The sequence below is a fragment of the Citrus sinensis genome, chromosome 7, assembly GCF_022201045.2.
Source record: "Citrus sinensis cultivar Valencia sweet orange chromosome 7, DVS_A1.0, whole genome shotgun sequence".
Taxonomy (NCBI): Eukaryota; Viridiplantae; Streptophyta; class Magnoliopsida; order Sapindales; family Rutaceae; genus Citrus; species Citrus sinensis.
In genome coordinates this window covers 10519287-10531343 of record NC_068562.1, presented here as the reverse complement: position 1 = coordinate 10531343, position 12057 = coordinate 10519287, and the positions used below count along the sequence as shown (strand labels likewise).

Genomic DNA, 12057 nt, shown 5'->3' with positions numbered 1-12057 from the left:
CACCACATCAACAGAATACACCAAAATATCATCAAAATATACCACAGTCACAGGTAATATCTAATAAGTCATAAAGTAAGATTCTCTAATGATAATGTTGTACTATATGATGTAACATAAAGTAGTAGTGCATTGTAAAGTAAGATTCCTTAGTGATAAGGCGTAATGATGTGTTTTGTAAAAAGAGATTCCCTTGGTGTCCTATAAGAGAGACTCCCTAATGTTATTGTCGATCACCGAGTCTGGTACCATTTTCTTCTCTATTTGTAATAAAATACATTTCCAAAAATATTCTTTTTTAGTATCAGAGCTAGTAGTCCCAAAGGGAGTCTTTCATAGTTTTTTTTTTATAATAAAGTATGATATATGATTGCCGTTCAATCAGATCTTCCATATCATAAATATTTTAGGAAATTAAAATAAGCTTGTTTCCAGATCAAGTTATTTAGCCTAAAGATATATAGAAAAGATTCTTTAAAAGGTGTGGCAACTAGTTATTAGGTTAATGAGAGTTGTGTATTTTGGGCTTATCACTAATAAAAGAAGTCTGATGTGTATCCTCCTAAATAATAAGACCCACAATTAGGGCAGTCGAGGACTATAGACAACCAGAATATAACTCAGTATGAGATACATGCTTCTAATATGGAAGCTCTCTCTTCTTCTTCAAATTCTCATTCCTCTATAATAAACTTTCACTTTGAGACCTAAGAAGAAAATAATCAAAAAGCCGTCTAACCTTTCAGATTAGATTCCCTAAACCCTTATAAATTTTATGATGTAAAAACCATGATCTATTTTATTAAGTTTGTTGTTACTATTAAACAACACAAACTTAAATTTGTATATAAATCTTCTAAAGTTTTGTACAATCTATTTCCTCTAGTTCAAGAAACATATCTTCTTATTCTCTCTCCGCAGAATATCAAGAGATACAGGAATAAAGGTTACAAAGGATTTTATCCTGATGCTATTAAAGTTAAGCTACAACTACTATTTCTTAGAGGCAAGAATGTTATATGCTTTCTAGCCATCCTCAATATAAAATGACAAACTTTTGAAAAGGCCTTGCTCTTAGTAGTGGAAGTAGGGCTTAACCAGGGACACGTAATCATCCAGGTAGAACCAAATTTTCACCTTAGATTTGCATAAACCCACTCTCTTAGTAACCATCAAAGTCTTAATCTAGTGAAATAGATTAACCATGAAACCAAATAAGCCAGCCCTTGCAATTCACCATATCATGGCTTACAAAGTCCAAACCCACATGTTTTTTATGAGCTACAACAACCTTTACATCACCAAGTTTATTGCTGAAAAAGGAAGAATCATTCAACCCAAAGCTTTCAAACAAAACGAATTGATTTTTCCACCAAAATGATCAATGAGTATGAGCAAAATAACAGGCCCTTGCATATACAAGAGACCCTATGGTGGATATTGACGGATGAAAGAATATCAGTCTCTTTTCCCAAAGAAACAAAACCCTTGTATCCGTGTGAAAAATTTCAAATTAAAGGAAAACATTTAGAGTCTTACCTATGTATGCCACGAAGTTATTGTTTAGCCAAATTCATGGGACCAATCTAAGTGATCAATGCCCCAGAAATTGGTGAAGAATCCCTAAGGAGAATATCTGATGATTATGGAACAATGAAGTGGATAGTCCAGAAAATAAATCCTACTGAATTCGGACCCGTAGAAAAGGCCATCAACTGGAGCAATATAAATGCTTTAAAACAAAAATAAAGCATTAGAAGAAATTATTGCTTCATAATATCAACTTGTAGACATATAAAAGAACTGTGAAAGTAAACCAAGGAGTCTCGCAAAATTTAGAGATTCACAACCAAACCATTTTCAGACCTACAAGAATTCCCTAGGAGAATCACTATGCTCAAAAGAACAAGAGTAGATAGTAATGAAGAAAGAATGAGAACTTTGCAATGTTACCAGGAGTACTACAAAATGCAGCAAAAGAAAATTTCTTGGAAAAATGATAAGCCTTGTAAATCAGTGCATATCTAAGAAGAAAGTCCTTCGGGCAACAACAGCTAAGCATTTTGGAGAAATTATAAAATACCACCAGTACAACCATGGCCTACAAAAGCTGCTTGCTATGAAGTAGAAAACTCGGATGATATTTTTGGATTTAGTGAAACAATTGAGAACACTCAGGAGTATCATTATCAACTGAGCCACAATCACGACAGTCTCAACAGCAACAACAATCACAACAACAACAACAAGAACCACCAACAGAACATGCAAAAGAATGGAAAATATTAGTACAAATCCCCCATGCTTTGACATTAAAGACATTCTAGAATATTGATAACGTTGAACCTAAAGATATGCTTGCATATATAGAGTAAATGATAGCATCATATGAAGGAGAATGTCAAAAAGGTCTATACATTACCAAACGGGTTGCCATGTGACGACTCATAACAAGTTTTACTAGATCATTGAAGAGATAGTGAGGAAATGCTTTCACTCGGATGAAAAAAGAATACCTTTTAAACTGAAAAGATCCTTGTAGTGCTATTTTGGATAATCTAACTCTAGACTTTATGAGCATTGGAGCAAGGGAAATTGAAATAACATAAAAACCGTTTTTCTAAAACATATGTTGTGATATTAGAGAACTTGAAGAATACTGTATTGAGCAAGAGTGTCTCTACTTCATTTTCAACAAACCTACAGACACAATCAAAAGAACGTTCATTCTCAATATGCCGATCTAGTAGTAGAAATGATTGAAGCAAAATTCAAAGCTGAAAGACTCACAAACCTATCGAATTTTAGTTTAGCACAGCTGTACCAAATGGCAACAGAACTGATTCAGAACTATTGCAGAAATCAGGAACTCAATAAGCACATAAAGTAGATAAAGAAAACCTCTTTATTTAAATACTGCAATGAAAAACCTAACAAGTTTGGATGTCATGGTTCTGGCACTTTATCCTTATACCAGAAGAAATTCCACATCAAACGGAAAGAGTCTTGGAAACCATACAAGGGACGAAAGTATCGATTTGTGAAAAAGGCAAAACTTTCCAAAGCAATGAGGAAGGTACTTCATTTATAGAAAAAAAAGAGACATTATGCTAAATAGTGCAAATTCAAGAGAAAAACTCCTACAAAGCTCCTATAGATGATTGAAGATCAAGACTTCTATGATGACTATTATACCTGATCTAATGATAATGAAAATACATTATTGGCAGTTAACATGAAATCCCAGGAGTCTGACACCCATTGGATCTGATGATTCAAAAAAGTCTTGAGAAGATGAACCAGTATTCGCTCTTCATAAAGAACAACCTGTTGATTTTGTGATGAACTCAAGACCAATATTCAGACCATATGTGAAGGTCATCCTCCAACTCTCACAACACAAACAAATTACTCTTACTGCCTTAATTGATACCAGAGCAGTTTCATCAATTATTCGTGAGAGATGTTTGCCTAAAAGTTATCATGTTCCTACACAAGTCAGCTTTACAGCAGTAAGTAGATATCAATTCTACAGCCATAAGTATGCCAAACTTATTTAAAATCTTCCTTTTTGCAAAAGATATAGTTTTTTTTTCTTTTGACCAAATAAGAGAATATTTATTGCTTGGTCTAGATTTTTACAGTCTCATTGCTCGTTCACATTTCTCCCGATGGGTTTAGTTATACGATAATCAATCTTATTGACCAAAAGTCTCATTCTTTTATAGTGCCTTGAGTTGAGCAACAATCTATCTTTAATATGAGTGATAAAGGAAAAATTCAAAATACTCCAGTCCAGAAATTTGAACTTCAGCAAAAAGAACTTTTGTAGTGCTATGCAGATATACCAAATAAGTTCTAGTTCAGAGTAAATATTTAGTTTCACTCCCATATAAAAAAGGATGGGTCATGCCACATTAAACAACTTCTCATTCAGGAATACCCCATGATCAAGAACTATGCTGATAGAAGATCCAACCATTTTTAGACCTTAAACTTATCAGGCCTTCTTAGTCCCATTAAGCCAACCCAGCATTCTATGTGAATAAGCATTCAGAGCAAGTTCGTAGAAAAAAAAAATTGGTTATCGACTACAAGAAGCTGAATGTTTGCGCCCAAGATATTAGGTATCATATATTAGAAAAACTAATCTTTAAAAAAAATATAGCATCTACTAAATTTTATTGCAAGTTCGATATAAATGTAGGATTTTGGCATATTGGCAAAAAAGATGAGGATGGGCACAAAACAACATTTGTAGTATCACATGGACATTATAAATGCCTTTTGGACTAAAGAATGTTCTGTTAGAATTTCAGCATAGAATGGATAAAGTGTATAAGCCTATATCAAACTTTTGCATGTTATATATTGATGATGCCTTAATCTTCGGCAATAGTAAAGAAGAACATGCTAAACATCTTTCAAAATTCAAAGAGCTAACATATAATCATGGTTTGCATTGTCTGAATCCAAAATAAAAATTAGGCTTAAAGAAATTGATTTTTTGGGACTTCACATCAAAGATAAACACAACATTCCACAATTACACATTGCAAAAAAATATCTTAATTCCTTGATAAATTGTCAAGTAGGAAACAGATAAAATAATTTTTGGGTATTAGTAACTACGCAACAGATGATATTCAAAATCTTTCAAAGCTGACAAGTCAGATCTCAAAACATCTAAAAAAAAGGATCTTTACCATGGTTGGCAGAAGTAAAAAAAGCTTTAAAAGAATTAAAGCTAAAATGTTAATCACTTCAACCTTTGCAGATTCCTAGCAAAGAGCAACTCATTCTGCAAAGGTGCAATACTGATTGAAGAATCCAATAGACAAGAGAATTTGTGGCTATAAATTAAGATAATTTAGTGAAGCTCAGTATCACTGCCCATCATCAAAGAAAGAAGTTCCAATAGTCATTAAAGGCATTAAGAAATTCTATTTTTTTCTTTGTCTCACTTTATTTGTAATTGAAATAGATTACAAGTACTTTTAGGGCTGCTAAGGAAAAAAGAAAGAGAAATTCTGGATTGACAATTGGCAAGGTGGTCTGCAATGGCTTTATGTAGAAGGAAGTTACCCGAAGATCCCATAATTGATCTCAACACTACGTGGAGAAATCAGGAAAGTAATCTTTGAAAAGGTAGTTGATTATGATCAATATCCTTAGAGCTTTGATGACACTACTTGGCGCTTATGGACACTCTTGAGCAAGCTTGAATTCAAGTTATTCAAGAGACCTGATAAATGAGCTAGTATACAAAGTATCCACAGTGTTTCATCATGTTATTGATGAAGACACCAATTGGGAATATTATGTGATAGGTAAAGCATCATCACTATCATATTATATCAACTGGTAATGGATAAATCTGTATCCTGCAGTAATAGTCTTTGAACCACACTTTATCTACAGAAGTCAAGGGTACGCTAAAGGAAGATAGTTCGACAGACTCTTTGCTCCTGTATTCGAAGATATCCTCACACTCAAGCTAATCAACAAATACTACCTAACTCACCGTACCATTGTCATCATGCAACAAAGAGATATATGGAGAAGAGACAAGCCACCACTAGTTAAAGTGGTAAAATATGATCACATGTATGATGACACATAAATCATGTGAAGTGGATGTCTACATGCCAGAAAAGCCCCAGCAGAAGTATAAAGGATAGAACCCGTATACAATACTCATAGCCCATTTTCTTTTAGTGTGCAGGCTACTCTAGAACTCTTTTACAGAGAAGAGATACAAAATGCACAACTTTATAGTGATGATCATTGGGAGTAAGAAGCAACATGATAGTATGATGACTAGCTTCGAACACAAGGAATAGTAGGGGAAAGAACACCACCATGGGAACCGCTAGGACTTCTTGGATGGGCAAAATGATGGCTAGACTACTATGGTTTAAAAGAAGGATATGAACAAGGATAAGAGTGGATATCCTCAACCAAACCACCCCCAACCATTACAGGATGCTCTTCCTCTAGAACCTATGGATGATGAAGAAATTTTTTACCAAAAATTTTTAGAATAGGAAGAATACTACGTGCACAACAAAAACCCAACATGGGATGACGAAGGAAGTGGTACAAGTTAAGCGGAAGCAATAGTGGACCCTACGAATGAAAGCAATGGTGAATACTTACCAATAATAAGTGACAAGTGTGTAAAGTCACATGTATTTTCTAGTGAGTCAGAAAGTAAGATTCCCTGGTGATAAGGTTGTATTGTATGATGTAACTTAAAGTAGTAGTGAGTAGTAAAGATTAAAGTGAGGTTCCTTAATGGCAAAATGTAATGATTTGTTTTATAAAAGAACGTTTCCTTGGTGCCTATAGGGAATATCCTTTTACTGCAAGAGAATCTCCTTTTACAAAACACATCATTATACCTTATCACTAAGGAATATTATTTTAATTTTACTTTATAATTTTCTACTACTTTATGTTACATCACAGGCTATTAATCACTCTGATTGCAAGTAGAGAAGAAAATAATACCAGACTTGATGATGAACACACTACTAGGGAATCTCTCTTATAAGCACCAAGAGAATCTCTTTTTACATAACACATTATTACACTTTATCACTAAGGAATCTTACTTTAATCTTATTTTACAATTGACTACTACTTTATGTTACATTACACAGTACTGTCTTTTCACTAGGGAATCTTACTTTATGACTCACTAGACAATACATGTGACTCCACATACTTATCAGCACCAAGGGAATCTTCTTTTACAGAACACATCATTACATCTTATCACTAAGGATTGTCGGAATCATTTTGTAGTTATCCACATATGTTGGACTTGGTTCTTTCAGCACATAAAAGTACTTGGCACATTTGACAATTCGAATAAAATCACAAGCCACTCATATAGCCCTTCCTTCATCTTAAACGATGTATATTATTGTAAAAGCAAGCTATTAATAAAACAATTAACTTATCAAATTAATTTTAAAGGTAAAATAATAATAAAAAAATTACGTTAATTTTTATTTACTTTTAATGTTAATTTGATAAATTAACATTTTTTTAATTAATGTCACCAAAAATATTGTTACATGTGTATTATTGTAAAAGCAAGCTATTAATAGTTGAGGTGTCTTAAGATATTTTTTGAAATATAAGCACCAAACAACCACTTAACGCAAAATATAGATATTAAACAAATACTTACTCTCTTGTAAAATGATAATCTGCAAATTATTCTTAAAACTATAGTAAACCTCAATTTATCCCATTTTTGTTAAGAAGACAAAATAAAATTTCATCAATCCACCCCCATTTTTTCCTTATCTTTTAACAAAACTAGCGTTAGGTTGAAGTTTACAATAATTTGGGGTATTATGAAGATTGTTATTTCACAAGAAAGGTGATCTGAAATTTATTCTATAATATATCCAGATTGTATGGAAAATATTTAATTTAATGTTATTTGAAAATTGTATGTGTTATTTTGCAGACATGAACAAATAGTTGAATGTACTCGCCCTACCGTCATGTGATGACGGCTGGAAATGAGGTAAGGTACTCAACAAGATTATTTTCGATTTCGAAATTAAGCTACACAATAGACTGTCCAAAAGAGCTAGTAGATGAAGAACATCCTTTGCCCTTTAAGCCTTTTGATCACATAGAGTTTCATGAATTCTACAGTACTAGAACTAGCAAGAGAGAGTTGAGTCTGCATTAAAGACCTACTATGGATTTTAAAATTTGCGATGTATGATTAGTAGCTAATGCTTGATATTGTGCAACCATTGTGCTTTGGTGTAAAATAAGCTTAGAATAAGTATTTGCTTTTCCATTTAATTAAAAAAAAGATTGTAAAATTCTATGTATTAAAACATTTCAGGGAAATTAAATAAATTCTTCAAACTTGGTGTTTCCATATCATGGCAAGCCCAATACACACAAATTTTATAATCACTAGCTGTACTGAGCTAGTTTAATATTTAAGCAATTTTCTTTAATTGACCCTAAATTTTAGGAGTTCAAACTCTAACAAGTGAGTGTTTTGCCTTCATGCGAAGATATTCACTCCAAGTAATGGGCCGATAGAGAGGAGGATGACTTCGGCCAACTAGATTTTGAATTGGAGAGATTTGGACATCTAATGGTGGCCCATAGAAATAGGCAATGGATAGCCTATTCTTTGGGGTTGCGACAGCCCGGTGGAGTACATTCGGGTATAACCCGTTTGAAATTATCTGGAGCAAGTCCCCAACATTGGCAAGTGGCAACAAGCGCATCCGAAACGTGTGGAACCATGACCCACCCGGTTACCTCTCTCAGTGCCTGCAACCCGCTGACGCAGTTTTGGTATAGAATGATTAAAAGGCTCGAGTCGGTTGGGCGGCAAGACCCACAGCCCGATCTGGATCTGGGCAAGCCATGTAGTAATTCAAATTTAAAGCCGAAGGATGATCTTTGAAATCACCTCTAAGACGAACCCATTTGATGTCTTCCTTGGTTGTGCCGAGTGAACGCAGACTTAAACACATCAGCCTATCTGCTAGCTTTTTCATTCCTTTCTTAGTAGTTTCTTGTATTCTTCGATGACATTACTGCGAAAACAAAAATAATAATAATAATAATAAAATAGAATAATACAAAATATCAAAGCAGTCTATAAAATAGTAAAAAAAAATGTTGTTAATTAACGAGGTTCAAACCTATTTTTTCTATTTTATATATTAAATATTTAAATTTTTATTAACAAAATAGACCATTTGAAAAGTTGACCCTATAATTTTATTTTTTTTTTGTTACACATTAATTACTAATAGAAACGGCAGTAGGGAGCTGCCGTTTCCGTGGCCCTGCATGTGCCCATTTTAAACAAATATCATTTTTCTAAATTATACGTGCATCGGTGCATGATCGTCCACTTGCGATTAAATTACTAGTGCATGCTTGGGATGACAATTTAACCAGGATTTAGTTCGAATCCAAACGAACTCGAATAATCTGGGCCGGGTTTAACCTGTACCGGATTAAAATAAATCTGGTATCCGGATATGATTTGGTCAACCCAGACGTTTGCGGGTCCAGTTTCGGATTTGTATAAGCCCGCATATGCGGAACGCGCACCCGGGTATCCTTATTTCAACATTATGTTTAAATTATTTTTTCAATATAAAAAGGGGGAAAAAGGCCAATGCCCTAAATTTAGTTCACACTTTCACAACCCCCTAATTTCTCCTATCTCTTCACCTCTTCTCTTCTCTTCATCCAATCATTCTTTTCATCTCTCTTCAGTTCTTCTCTTCATCAAATCATCATCGTCACTCGTCATCGATTTGCATTGCTATGTTCACGTTCATCATCATCATCATCAGCCTCCGTTTGTCCATCGTGATCTTGGTTTTGGCTGTCGTTTCTCCGCCTTTTGCGAATCGCACTCGCGGTTGTGACGTGTTCATCGTCATCATATCATCAACAGCCGTTGTTCGTTACTTCACTAGACGTCGATCGTTGAAGTTTGTGAACTAAATCCGTGAATCGGGATTTTGAATTGTAGACATGGATTTATATTTTGTGAATGTTATGTCATGGATCTGTATTTATAATGGTTTATTGCTTTGCAATTTAAAATCTGTAAATTTAAAATGGTTTATTGCTTTGTATTTGATTTGTGTAGAATTTGATTTTCTAAATTTGTAAAGTGTATTTGATTTTTTTTATTTGTATGTGATCTGGGTTGAAAACCCGTAATCCGGAAACCCAAATTATTCCGGGTTTAACCCGTACCGGACCTAGTGTCACAAAAATCGGGTTTAAATCCAGGTTCGGTACAACCTTTTAGTGTCCTAGTTCGGAACTGGGAAGGCCAAACCTGGACTCGGACTCGGATTTTGCCATCCCTAGTGCATGCCATAATCTTGGGGCCAAAGTTGGTGAAAATGGTCAAGTGGTGATCCAACGATAGTGAAGCCTTCATACCACATAAGCTTAGAGAAAAATGAAGAAATTCTTGGGAAGCCATAGCCTTCAACACCATCAGCTGCTCGGGCAACTTTGAGCTTTTGTTCAGATCCAAGATTTAATATTACCCCGACCTAAATTTTATATTTTATATTTTGAAGCGAACATAAAAATTTATATGTAGAAATCAGTACATTAAATAAGAAGGAACACCAAGAATCTTATCCCTCTAAATATGTACTATAGATAAAGATAATTATAAAAAAAAGAGTAGAAAAAAGGCAACTCAAATATGAAAGCACTATTTTTCAATTATAGAATTTGACATTACAACTTATAATAACATGTAATTATATAAGGATTAAAAAATCAATTAAGAATTTCAAATTAAAATAGATCAATACATGTAATTACAATCAATTAAAATTGCAAGTAAAACTTTTATGTTTGAAGTGAAGTACTAAATTACGAGACTTAATAAATTAAATAATTAAAATTTATTCATCCTTTTAAACGGTAAAAGTACTATTGGTCAAAAGTTTCAATAATAAACTAAACTCAATTTAGCAAAAAAGTATTTGGGTGCAGTTGTTTATCTATCAAGCGCTCTAACTCTATTTAAAGAACTAGATGTTGATGATTTTTCTATCAAAATCTCCTTAAAATACTCAAACTTGTTTTTCTAACTGGTCCTCTTAGTTAATATAATTAATAAATAAAATCTAAAAATTCACATAAAAAATTTATGGAATATAGATAATTGTTACTATATGTTGTTTCTATAAGTACGTTTAATACTAGTGACGATGTTATATTATATTGACATATATTTTTACAATTAGAAGTTTTTAAAAATAAATTAAAGCAGTAATAAAATTTTAGCTCCCTAATGTTTTCAATCTATTCAATAAATATATAATTCAATCATTTTATAAAATAAGCTACTAACTTCAATTGAAAATAATATAACTGAATTAGGGACATATTGGTAAATAAAATAAAAACTCTATTGTTATATAAAATTGATGAAAACATAAGGATAATTGAGTTAGGGACATATTTAATATAAAATAAAAACTCTATTGTCATACTAAATTGATGAAAACATAAGGTAATTGAGTTAGGGACATATTTGCATAAGGGTAATTGAGTTAGGAACATATATGAAAATAAAATAAAAACTCTATTATTTTACTAAATTGATGAAAAAGTAAGGGGTATAAATAATTGTTTCTGGACTAGGGTAGGCTACAGTCCGATCTAGCCCACGTGTAGGTCCGCCACTGGTTCAGTGGCTAAATTGAATAAGCTCCCACTTGTACACACCGCGTTATCAAGAAGAGTTGTGGGGGTGCCATGATTTATGACTTTAAAAACACCCCAACTTTTTCATGCCTGGCCAATGAGGTTAACGTTAACGGCATTAGGGTCATTGAGATCGATAACCGGCACGGATTCTAAGGCTAAGGAGTGGCCGGCGGGATACTCATCGGGTTGTGTCCATATTTATAAGTCGGGTAATTCTTTGAGTGAGTTAAAGTCGAGTTGTTTGTGTTGGAGGTTGAGAGGGCTGCCTCTAAAAGCATCTGATAGTGTTGAAGACATGATGAAATTGAGAAGACTGTAATTTTATTTGATGTTACGAACGAGCCAAAAAAGATTATTAGTATTAATGATGGACATATAGTAGTTTCTATAAGCAAACGTAGGATGATAAGATGAGAAACATGCTATGGTTTGTAGAGTATTTATATAGTGAGAGCGTGTGAGTCTTAAAAGTAAACTGAGAACGAAAATTAATGATAAAATAAGATGGGTATGAAAATTAAGGAATGAGAATGCTATATGCAACTGTACCTGCCAATGGCAGATATAGTGTGTGTACGTATATGCTATATGCAACCTAATAAATACAGGCTGCCATATAGGATATTGGGAATGAGGAAAATCTTAAATAATGAAAACTGATCGTATTTGCGAAAAATATATGAAAGACAGATATAGTGTGTGTACGTGTCTATATATATATATATATGAGGATGATTTAATGGATACTTGTACCTAGTATATGGGGAGCCCCGAAACACGTGATAAAAATCTTGTGAA

The 12057-nt window shown here is 33.3% G+C and overlaps 1 pseudogene; it reads right to left on the bottom strand.

The window, feature by feature from the left end:
- Positions 1-7899: 7899 nt before the first annotated feature.
- LOC102608748 (gibberellin 3-beta-dioxygenase 1-like) lies at positions 7900-11556 on the bottom strand (annotated as a pseudogene).
- Positions 11557-12057: the final 501 nt, after the last annotated feature.